We start from the raw sequence: 12,653 nt of genomic DNA, 5'->3' as shown, positions 1-12,653 counted from the left end.
AGGAAATGTGGTCGTAGATGCACTTAGTCGACAACATGGTGTAGCTCAACTTTTTCGCACCCTCTTTCAGAAGTCGAAATAAGCTCTACAGTATCAAACTCCCGCGGTTCTGAATCTGATTCCATAAGTGCAATGTGAAATAGATAAACACCAAAGAATCCAAATTTGGCGAATCTTTTGAAAAATCGATTTGAATCAAATTGTCAAAAATGGACTGCTTTGCCAGATATAAAGTCGCCACCTAAATGTTTTATTTTGGAGAAATTTAGAAAACCCATGTCTCGTGCCAAAGGCCATGTGTCTGTCATCACCAAGATTGTCTTGACTCGAGAACTTAGGTACGAGAGGGGAAGGTTACGAATTGATCACTCCCGCTCGCTCGATCAAAGATCAGCCTTTACTAATCATGATATGAATCTTACTTTGCATTATATGTTCTTGTTTTGGTTATTAATCTAGTATTACTATGTGATGCGCACATACAAGTATAGACTAACTTGCAAAAATTGGAACACTTGAGTCATGTTTGTTTTCTGAAAGAGTTTGAACGAGTGCGATAGATGCACAAAGTGATTGTAACTACAAAGCCGTGCAGGTTCTCAAATCAAGACACGAGACACGAATAACTTATTTGAAACTCCTCTGAATGAACCGTACATACAATATCGTTTGGTTACAACATGACCAACAGACGTACCTAACCGTATCTCGTATGGAGAGAGGGGGGTTTTAACCAGGTAAACATAAAATCCTAACACGTTTCATGTGGAAGGAACGAAGGTGGTATAACTAACAAGCATACCTAATCATATCTCATATGGAGAGGGGAAAGATTGCAATCGAGTAAATATCAAATCCTAACACGTTTCACGTGAAAAAAACAAAGGTGAATTTGAAGTCCAAACGTGTCTCACGTGAGTGGAAGATGGTATAATAGAATGATTTCTTTTTTTCTCTTTCTTTTTTTCTTGTTTTCAAAAAAAATGTCAAAAAGAATTTTTTTTTATAAATACCAAATACTGTATACAAAATACACACAGATATATATATATACGGTATACATATACATATTTAGGGAATATTCTGTTTACCTGAATATTCTGTTTGTGGCCGTCAGCAGGAAAATGTCGTTACTGAGAAGGCATATTCCGTTTGCTAACGTCAGCGTGCATACGCAAAACACACAAAAAGAAAGGAAAAACACAAATACATGGATACGGGGGTTCAAACTTCTGACTCAGGCTTCTCCGAGTCCTCAACCACTGAGCCAAACCACTTTTGCGACAAAATATTCAAATAAATATATATATAGGTATACAAGACATATATACATAAAGCCAAAACAAAACAAAAGAAATACCTGTTGCCATGGGGGCTCGAACCTCTCACCTCAAGCTCAACCCTTCAATCCTTAACCACTGAGCCGAACCACTGAGCCCAAGCCACTCTTGTGACCAAATATCTCGTGACCAAATATTCAAACAAATATATATAGTACATAGATGTACAATACATATACACATATATATACATATACAACTCTCCCACCTCTCTCTCTATTTTTGTCTCACTCTCTTTTCCTTCATCTTCTTCAAGCGTCATGTCTGGCGCGCGATTTTAATAATCGCGGCACCTGACCAACAGGCTATCCAATCCTGCCCCGATTGTCAATGATTGTCTTGGCCTTTCTCTCTCTTTGTCTTCTTCTTCGTTCTCTTCTTAAGTTGAGGCCTGTGAGAGAAACAGGCAGAGCAAAAGCCTGCAAACTTTCTCTGTCACCACTTTGCAACCTCTTTCTTTTGCATTACTCTCCTTTGCCATGGTTTCTTCACACGGTTCTCTCACTCTTTTTCCAAACCTAAACGAGTCCACGATAGAGATGACCGATTCTGACTCCTCTGAACCTCAACCACAGGCTCCTCCTCATTTCCCTGTTTTCAGCTTTCCAACGATGTCGGTTGAACAAATAATGGCGGCACAGTCTGACATCGAAGCAAACTCGTATACGCTGAGGTCATGTGTAGAGACCGTGACTGCGGTCTCCAACTTGTCTCGTCGACTGCAGAACAGGACGTGTGAGGTACATCAGTTAAATGCACAACTCTCCCTCCTCCAACGTATGTACAAAGATGCTTGAGTAGAAATTAGTGCGCTGAAAAAGCAAAACAAAGAGCTGAAACGACAGGCCACCTTCGTGGCTCGATTCGAAGTTTCTTCGCACAACCAATTTGATGGCCAGCGAGGAATAATCTCCTTCGGAAGCTCTGCCAAGGCTAAGGCAGAGTCTTCAAGAGTTTTGAAGGAGTAAAGATGAAGCGAGGCAACTGATGGTAAAGTCGGGCAACGAAGCTGTGTACAAATAAAGCTGGTTATAATCTTCGCCGCCGGGCTGCTGCCAGAGAAGAAAGAAGAAAAAGATCCATCTCTTTTCTTTTTTTTTTGCTTTATTTTTGTTGCTTTTGTTTTTTTTTTCTTTTATTTTTGTATATTTGTTTGTACAAATTTGATCACGGTTAATTCCTATTAGTAAAACGAGTTTTTTTTTTCTTTCTCTTTTTGCAAATCCGAATAGCAATCAGTTCCAAACTAAAAATTAAGCCTCTCACTGATTATAACACAAATCAAAACTCGATGAAATGACAAAACTTGATAAAATAGACACAAAATGGATGCAAGACAGAGCAATACCAGTCGATCACCTGGTCGGTCGCTCATCGAAAACGTATTCCGGCGATAAAAACTCGATAGTACGGGTATAGGATAGAATATCAGCACAAAATATAATAGAAAAACTTATGAATTATCGAAACCAAAAAAAAAAAAAGTTCCTCCTCTTTTTTTTTTTTTTTTTTGGTTTTATTATTTTTTCCTTTTGTAGTTTAAACACTAGCTTCAGATAGACTCGCTGTATTAGAAGGCTTTTCTTTTGTTTTATTGCTTTGTAAAACAATGATCGGGGTTGGACTCACCAGTTTGGATGATCTCCTCGCATAATGTGTGATGAATGGCATGTGATGAATGGTAGCATTGTACAAGACTTAAAATTGTAAATACCTGCTCTTACATTCATTCTCGAATCAAATAACGACCCACAATCGGACAAATATGTAAAATGCAACTCGATAACAGGAAAACGAAATGAAAACAACTCGAAAATACTAAAAGATACTTGGTACAAACAGTACTCAAAACATAGCCGCGACATGCCAGGACAAAGGGCCAGCTTTTGCTACATCTGCACTGGTCTGGGCCACCACCTAGACCCAGCCGGGCTTCAAAAAAAGGTCGGTCAATGTTGTCTAGCTGTCATGCACTGCTCCTTCTATGCCACTAGTTTATTGCTTCGACTTTTTTTTTCAAGTTTTTTTTGTTGATTGTAATAAAAGCAACTTTGATTTGTGTCAGAGATTTGGAGAACTTTAAGTTTGAAATCAATGAAATTAAAGTTGTGAGCGCAAAAAATTTTCTTTTTGGTCCAAAAATGGTCTAAGTTATAAAAGATAAAATTTGAACAAAATCAACTTTTATCAAAACTTCTCAAAAACCATTTTCGAAAAGGATCACCACTTGACACGCTCAGAATCAATCCTCAAGATGTATAATACTGGATCAAAAGATCATAACTACCCTTTGATTGAATACCACTACTCCGCATTATACCCAGTTTTTCTCTCAGAGTAAATATCACAACTGAACCCTCAGGTAAATAATAAATAAAGATGACTTGATCAACAAAATGGACAGGACAACTGAGCTGGAATTGATTACAACCGAACTTCATGATCAAGTTGCCTACGTATCTCGAAGATGGAAATCATGTCTTACATAGTTCGGTTCAGGTTCATTTAAGTATTAACTCTCTCTTTTGCACTCTAACTTTTGCCAAGGTCACCCTTTAGGGTTTTCAACCTTGCGAGCTCAGTTTTTCTTCATTTCTAATTTTTTATGCTCTAACTTTTGCCTAGGTCGCCCTTCCGGGTTTTCGGTCTAGCGAGCCTCTCAGGGATAGTATTTCTTTAACTTGTCCGTGTTGATTGTTTAGGAAAATTCCAGACCATCTAAGTCCATGAGAATGATTGCTCCTCCTGACCAGATAGACTTGATGTTGTAAGGACCAGTCCAATTGGGTCTGAACTTGCTCCTAGGGTCATGGATGGGAGCTTGGTTGTCTTTGAGCACCAGATCTCCTTCATTGAGATTTCCAGACTTAACCTTCTTGTTAAAAGCCTTAGCAATTCTGCGTTAGTAGCCCTGTACATGATACAATGCCTTCAGCCTTCTTTTATCAAATAGCATTAACTCCTCAAATCTACTCTATTGACAGTTGGTCTCTGCTATTTGACACTCAGCCATAACCCGCAGTGATGGTACTTCAATTTCAATTGGCAGAATAGCTTTCATACCATAAACAAGAGAATAAGGAGTTGTCCCTATAGACGTCCGGATTGAAGTTCTATAGCCCCAAAGTGTGAATGGCAATTTATCTGGCCAGTCCTTGTAGGTCTCAACCATCTTCTGCAAAATATGTTTGATGTTCTTATTGGCGGCCTCAACAGCTCCATTGGTTTGCGGTTGATATATAGATGACTTATGAAAAGCCACATTGTATTTCTCCAACAAGTCTATCACCTCCTTCTTGAAGTGGGAGCCATTATCTGATATAATCTCGTTTGGGGCTCCGTATCGACAAATAATGTTGTTTCTGATGAACTTAGCCACATACGTTGCTTTCAACACTGCATAGGAATGGGCTTCCACCCACTTTGTAAAGTAATCAATTGCCACTAGAATGTATTCATGCCCGTTCGACCCTTTCAGTGTGACTTAGCTGATGACATTGATTCTCCAGACTGAGAAAGGCCATGGCAAAGTCATGTTATATAGTTTTGACGGCGGGATACTCATGCAATTAGTATGAATTTGGCATTTGTGGCATCGCCAAACAAAACCAATGCAATCCTCCTCTATGGTGAACCAGTAGTAACCTTGCTTGAGAATCTTCCGGGCTAACATTACTCCGTTCATGTGTGCTCCGCACTCTCCCCCATGGATGGCCTCCATTAGGCCCTTCGATTCCTCTTTCTCGACACACAACTTGTGCATTCTCAGATGTCCTCTTTTGTACAGTTTGCCTCTGCAGATGATAAATTGAACGGCCATTCGCCGTATTCCCCGTTTGTCCTTGGCATTTGCTCCCGATGGATACGTCTCATTTTCCAAGAACTTCCAAATATCGAAGTACCAAGGATTTTTGTCTTGCGCTTCATCTATTACAGCGATAGTTTCATAGGCCGGCATGTATTTCTACTCAATAAGGATCGGACGCATCCGGACTCTAAGCGGGATGTCTACCATAGAAGATAGAGTTGTTAAAGCATCAGCGAACTTGTTGTTCTCTCTCAGTAGATGTGTGAAAGCCAGCTTTTCAAACCTAAGAATTAGAACGTCCAGTGTCTGGTGATAGACCTTCATCTTTTCTTCCTGGACTTTCCAGTCTCCATTTGCTTGAGAAACAACTAAGTTCGAGTCCCTAATAACATTCAACCTTTTTGCCCCTAGTTCCAGGGCAACTTCTAAACCAGCAATACACGTTTCATATTCTGCTTCGTTGTTGGACACTTTGAACCAGAGTTTGAAAGCTAGAGGTATGTGGGAGTCGTCAGGTGCTATTAGTAATACACAGATCACATAGTCGTACTAATTTGATGCTCCGTCAAAGTACATTGTCCAAGTCTCCTCCTCAACTTGCAGAATGGCTTCATCTGGGAAGAGGTATTTTACCGCTTCATCCTCTTCTACCGGGCGATCTGCCAGGAACTCCGCTACCGCTCTCCCTTTGACTAACTTGCGAGTAACATACTTCTGATCAAATTCGGAGAGAAGAAGCAACCAACGAGCTAACTTACTCGTAAGTGCTAGTTTCTCAAAGAAATATTTGATAGGATCTAATCTCGAAACCAGAATTACAGAGTGGGCTAATAAGTAGTGCCTTAATTTCCTGGTAACCCATACCAAGGCTAGGCTAGGCAAGCTTTCTCTAGCGGGGTGTAACGGGTTTCGTAATCAAACATTTTCTTGCTCAAGTAATAGATGGATTTCTCCACCCTATCCTCAGATTCTTGAGCAAGCATGCATCCCATTATGGTGTCTATTACTGACAGATACAAAAGCAAAGACTTCCCCCGCTCTGGCGGCGACAACACAGGCGGATTCTGGAGGTACTGCTTGACTTACTCAAAAGCGAATTGATATCGATTATCCAATTGGAATTTCTTCCCTTTGTTTAGAAGAACAAATAGTGGTTCACAAGTCAAGGTTAATTTGGAGATAAACCATTTTATGAATTGCACTTTACCCAAAAAGCCTCGTACCTCTTTTTCAGTCCTTGGTGGTGGCATTTCTAGGATGGCCTTGATTTTGGAAGGATCTACCTTGATGCCTCTCTATGTGATCAAAAAGCCTAGTATTTTCCCTACAGTTACGCCGAATGTGCATTTCTGTGGGTTTAACCTCAATCTGTATTCCCTGATCCATTGAAAGAATTTTTCCAGAGCGATGTAGTGGCCCTCTCGGTCTTTGGACTTGACTATCATGTCGTCCACGTATACTTCGACCTCTTTGTGGATCATATCATTCAGAATGGTGGTTACAGCCCTCTAATAAGTAGCCCAGCATTTTTCAAGCCAAATGGCATGACTCGGTAGCAATACGTTCTCCACGGCGTAGTAAATGCAGTTTTCTCTCTATCTTCGGGAGCCATCAGAATTTGATTATACCTGGAAAACTAATCCATGAAGGAAAGCAATGCATGGCCTGCGGTGAAGTCTACCAACTCATCAATAGGTGGTAGAGGAAAGTCATCATTCGGATTGGCTTTGTTTAAGTCCCGAAAGTCTACACAAACCCGAATTCTGCCATCCTTTTTCGGCACTGGGACGATGTTAGGCAACTAGGTTGGATACTCGGATACTAACAAGAAACCTGCCTTGATCTGTTTGGTGACCTCTTCTTTGATCTTTAATGCCTAATCTGGGCGAATTCTATGCAACTTTTGCTTGACTGGTCGGACATCAGGGTTAAGAGGGATCTGGTGCTGTACGATCTCAGGATCGATTCCAAGCATGTCTTCGTAGGACCACGCGAAAACATCTTTGAAATCTTTTAATAAAGCGACTAAGTGTTTGCCTTCCTCCAAAGACAACGACCCGATCTGGACCATGCGTAGATCCTTCTTAGTAGCCACATTAATTGCAATGATTTTATCAATATAGGGTTTAATATACCTCTCCTCCTCTTGATTAATTAAGTTTTTCAAAACTAGAGGAATTTCTTCATTTTCGTTTTCATTAAAAGTTTGAAAATCTTGGTCAATGCAATAAATAAGTGACACGGAGAAGTACTCAAAATCTGTGAAGTTCTCATTCAACAGGTCCACCTTTTCGGTTACAACAGACTTAAAAGCAAAAGAAAAGAAAGACTTAGACAGGACCTTGGCATCCGGGATACCACCCCCGAGAATGCCAGACTTAGACCCCTCAAACTGACTTGAATTTGATCCCGACCCCACAGACTCTGTGGAATCGGATTCTAGCTAATCATCCGATTCATAATTGGAAAGGTAGCTTTTCTCTAGCTGCCAAGTAAGAGATAGTGCCCCTGATGCTTCCAAAATGCCACTGGTTGGGTTCATACCCGGTTTTTCCCCAATCATGGAGATGGTAAGGTCATCCCCCAAGCTTTTTGAGTCGACTGGAGGATCTGAAAAGAGACATGCCAGTGCTGCCTCTACTCCAAGCTCGCTGTTGTCAAAGTCACTTTCTATGCCATGTTCAGCTTTAGCACTCGGTTCAACCTTTTCCTTGGCATCACTCTCTTGCAACTGCAGGTCGAAGAAGATTCCGGAGCCAAGGACATGCTGCTTTGCAGAATTTATCCAGGGCTCGAGAAAACTGCAAAAGGGGAAATCCTCTCCCTCTTGAACAAAGTGACCATTTAGTGTTCCGCGGATCAGTCTGTGAATGAGCTCATAGCGTTTCCCGGCCTGTTTGGCTCTAGCTCTGCTTGTCATCTCTTCCCTTTTCCTGACCCAATCCTCTTTGGTAGGCACATAGCCAAGACCAAAGGCATGCAGATTATGTATCACATCGGCCAATGTTGTGACGCCCTTCTGGCCACTTCTTCTAAGTCCCATTCCTAGCATATGTTGTAGTTTGTTCATGAGATAAACAGACTGGGCGCTAGCATACATACCCTCATTTGCTGCCAAGATGGTTTGCACTACCCGGGCCTCAGCTAGACTAAACCCTAAGAGGAATACATCTTTCTCGCCATGGTCGATTTCCAGCACTGGTATGGTTACCTCTGGTGGCAGATGGATGGATGAGTTCTCGAAGACAATTGCTACCCCCTTCCCGTGAGGGTATTTCAGCAATTGGTGGAGGGTAGAAGAGACTACTTTCACAAGGTGCAGCCAGGGTCTTTCTAGCTGTAAGTTGAAGGTGGCCGGGATGTCTAGGACATGAAACTCGACGTCCTGTTGAGTTGGGCCAACCTGAACTCGGATTTGTACTGTGCTCATCACTTCTCTGCTCGTGTTATCATATGCTCGAATCACTTGGGCTGTACGTACGAAATCTACTAGTTTTAGGCCAATGGCATAAGCTGTGTGAGACAGACAGACAGACATTGATAGTTGAACTAGTGTCTATCAACACCACCGGTGCCTATTTTTCTCTGCACTCGACATATATGTACAGGGGTTTGTTATGTGTTGAGCCTTCCGGCGTTAGTTCTCTGTCAAAAAAGATTAGGGTTGGGCTGGCGCCACCTGGGAAGACCAATCCCACAAGCTGTTCAGGGGTGGTGTCAATGGAAAATTTAACTTTATCAATTGCTGACAATACAGCCTGTCGATGTACTTGGGAGGCCATAAGAAGACCCCAAATTGAAATATCGACTTGGAGTTTCTTCAGTTGTTTCAGCACAGCTTTCTCTTCCAGTTGTTTTTCTTTCTACTTCTCATCCTCTCCATCTTTTCTGGAGGCCTCAGCTTGGTCTAAGTGTGGTGGTTTGAAATACCGCCCACTTCTTGTCTTGTGATCAATCTCCTTAATGTACCTCGTGTTTTCTGGAAGGTACTCACCCCAACCTTCATTAGTGTGAGCCAAGTATAGATCGCCATCCTCCTACCATACGCCTTCGGCAGCCGACAAACAGTTGTCTAGTTCCTTTGCAAGGTGTTAAGTCATTACGGCTTTTTACTTGTCTTCCACCCTTTCTCGTTCAAATACAGCTTCGTGTTCTGTGTCCACAGTATGCACAGTGCCCAGTCCTTGAGCTGAATTTTCCTCACCGGTACTTTTCAGTGATTTCCCCTTTTCATTGGCCATTCCAGCTACTGTAACAATTCTGGTTCCCTTTTTCTCCAGTTTTGTTTCAGTTCCTTCCTCCCTGTCGGGTTTATCACTCAACCACCCAAAGTTGTCCATCAGTCTATTGAAATCGAACCAGTCAATCTGTACATCTCCTTGATCTTGTTCGTCAAAGAACTATAGGTTGTCTAAGTCCTCCTCAAACTCTGCCAGATCATCCAAACCTTGGTTGGGGCCATCCTCCTTAACCACATTGACCTCTACTATAATTGACAATACCACTTTCGGCTTGGCTTGATCAACCGGCACAATGTAGCAACACGGATCATACCCCTCCTCAAACAAGTTCTTAGAGTACTCAAGAAACAAATTCATACTCTTTTTTTAGGTCGGCCTCCCTTCTACTACACCTGTCACCACCACAAGTTTAGGTTGAAGTGTGGATGTGTTTATCATGCACAAGTCCGTGCTTTTAGGAATGAACACCGTCGGTCTGGATAGGTGGGAAGGGGCAATATATACGCTGGGGTCATAGGGAAGGGCCCGTGTATGGATTAGGTTTAGGTTCCGAGGTGGGGGAACTTGATGGTGGACCGGGAGAGAGTTTGTAATTGTATTTGGTTTCTTAGATGGTGCGATCACCTTGTTGTCAATGAGGTTTTGAATCTCATGACGCAGTCGGAAGCATTGGTTAGTGTCATGACCGTGTTGTTAGTGAAACGCACAATATTTTGCTGGGTTGGGTTTGAGTAGAAGAGGATCAGGCAGTGGGCGAGGTTCTAACGGTCTGAGGTGCTTGTTTTTAATCAGCACTTTCATGGCATGGGATAGGGTCATATAGAGTGGGGTAAAGGTCCTCTGGGATTGGACAGGGTTGGCAGAAGGTTGTGGAGCTGTATTGGCAAAGGGATTAACTGTATTGGTTGTGGTGACAACACTTACATCTGATGGTCTCGCAACTATGCTACCACTGACAGCATTGGAACTGTGAACAAACGGCCTTTTGGTTGGCTCTTTATCATCAATAATGAGCCCCTGTTTCATAGCATCTTCAATCTGAACCCCTATTTCATAGAGCTTTAAGAACATGGATAACGGGAGAACAATCATTTTCTATAATAGCTTGCCTTGGAGATTTCGGATGACCATCCTTATCTGATCCTTCTCGGAAGGCCTCGTGGTCATCATCGAGGCTTTATCTCTCCACCTTGTTACAAAATCAGAGAAACCCTCTTTCAGTTCTTGATACGTTGCTTCGAGATCACGAGTTGTGACCTCGATTTGGGTATTGTAAGAGTACTGAGCCATGAAGGCTTTGACCAATTCCTCTCAATTTCGTTTCACTGAATCTTCCAACTTGGCATACCAGATGACCGCTATACTTGACATAGTGTGATCGAAAAGGGATAGCTTCTGCAATCGGGTCAAGCCCATGTGTCACAAAATATCTGAGAACAAACGTAAATGCACCATTGGGTCACCAGAACCATCAAAGCGATCAATGTGCGGCATTTTAAACCGCTCTAGTAAGGTAACTGCAAACTCGGCGTACCCTTCCTCTATGTTTGAAATGGAGTCAACTCCTTGTGCTTTTTTGAACAATTTCTCCAGTTTGTTAACCTTAAGAACAGTCGAGTCAACCTCAAATTGAAATGGAGCCTCAGTTTGATATACAGGTGCTTTGGAGGCCTGTGCTGGGTTCGGTTCCGCTAGATTACCCTGATTTTCCTGGACACTAGCGGTGTGGGTAGTGGCTTCGGGTGTTGGGATACCCGTAGAAGGTACATGAGCAGGAGGTGCATGAGATGCAAAGGCCGCTGCCGGTTGTGGTTGTTGCTGTTGCTATTGCAACCTGTTTAAAACCTCAGCCTGACGGGCTGTGACTTCAACCTGTCGAGCAGCGTCTTGCTGCATGGTTTCAACTATTTGCTGAAGATGATGAATCAAGTCTTCCATACTGACCGGGGGATACTGTGCCATTGGAATGGGCAAATGATCTCGTACTGGACTAGATGTAGAAGACTGAGCCTGACAAGATGCAGGTGAAATGAGGGGTGATTTCTATAGAAACTAGACTGGTGAACTGTGACTAACTCTTTTCTGTCTAGTAACCGTTGGGAGCGAAGCAAACACAGGCTGTCCCCTAACAAGATCTCCGGTTCTGTAAAGCCTTCTGACACGAGTCTAGAGTACTTGAGGGATATCAGGTCTTTCTAAAGCTATGTTGGTAAACTACCTAGCAAGAAAGAATAAAATCAAAATTGGATAGCACTTCGACCCTAATTCACAACAATCATAACACATAGCTCAATTGTAATCCCTACTGAACTCTGTTCTCAAACTCATGCTGATATGAACCATTCTGTATAGTCTCACTATAAAAGCACATATCACGTAAAAGCACCGAAACACCCCTATGAGGGGGTAGGGTTACCCTGTCGTAGATTTTTGGCATGATCTAAGCTGCACTATTTCAAACAACAAGTTTCGCAACATCCTACAAATGGGTGGCATCCTGTCCTAAGTTGGAATAGTCACTATAGCTTCATTATATGCAACTAGGTCGAATGGTCAAAAGGGTACCTCGGCAAGATAACCTAATATACCTCTCACACCTAACTCCGAGAAGTGAAATGTGGATCAAGCGGTACGGCGATAATCCAGATCCAAGGGTTGTGTTCCCATTGTGGTAGAGCCCGCGACCGGTCAACCTTTTGGCAAGCTTTTCAGGCAAGCCTTCAGTAAACCATCCAAGAATAATAGATGGCAAACACAGTGACTTAGGTGCACCAATGCAAATGCAATGCAAAGAACATATATAAGTAGATAAAATTTCACATCATGAGTTTTAAGTCAAGTTCTGTAATTTTCCCTAGCAGAATCGCCAGAAACTGTAGCTCGACTTTGTCGCACCCCCTTTCAGATGTCAAAATAAGCCCTACAGTATCGGACTCCCGCGGTTCTGAATCTGATGTGCAATGTGAAATAGATAAATACCAAAGAGTCTAAATTCGGCGAATCTTTTGGAAAATCGATTTTGAATCAAATTGCCAAAAATAGACTGTTTTGCCAGATACAGAATCGCCACGTAAATGTTTTATTTTGAAAAAATTTAGGAAACCCATGACTAGTGCCAAAAGCCTCGTGTCCGTCATCACCAAGATTGTCTCGGCTCGGGAACTTAGGTACGAGAAGATAAGGTCATGAATTGAGCACCCCCACTCGCCTGATCAAAGATTGGCCTATACTAATCATGATATGAATCTTACTTTGCATTATATG

Source organism: Camellia sinensis, chromosome 14 (assembly GCF_055761805.1).
Source record: "Camellia sinensis isolate YWXY chromosome 14, ASM5576180v1, whole genome shotgun sequence".
In the NCBI taxonomy this organism is placed as follows: Eukaryota; Viridiplantae; Streptophyta; class Magnoliopsida; order Ericales; family Theaceae; genus Camellia; species Camellia sinensis.
Note: the sequence above shows the minus strand (reverse complement) of the source record.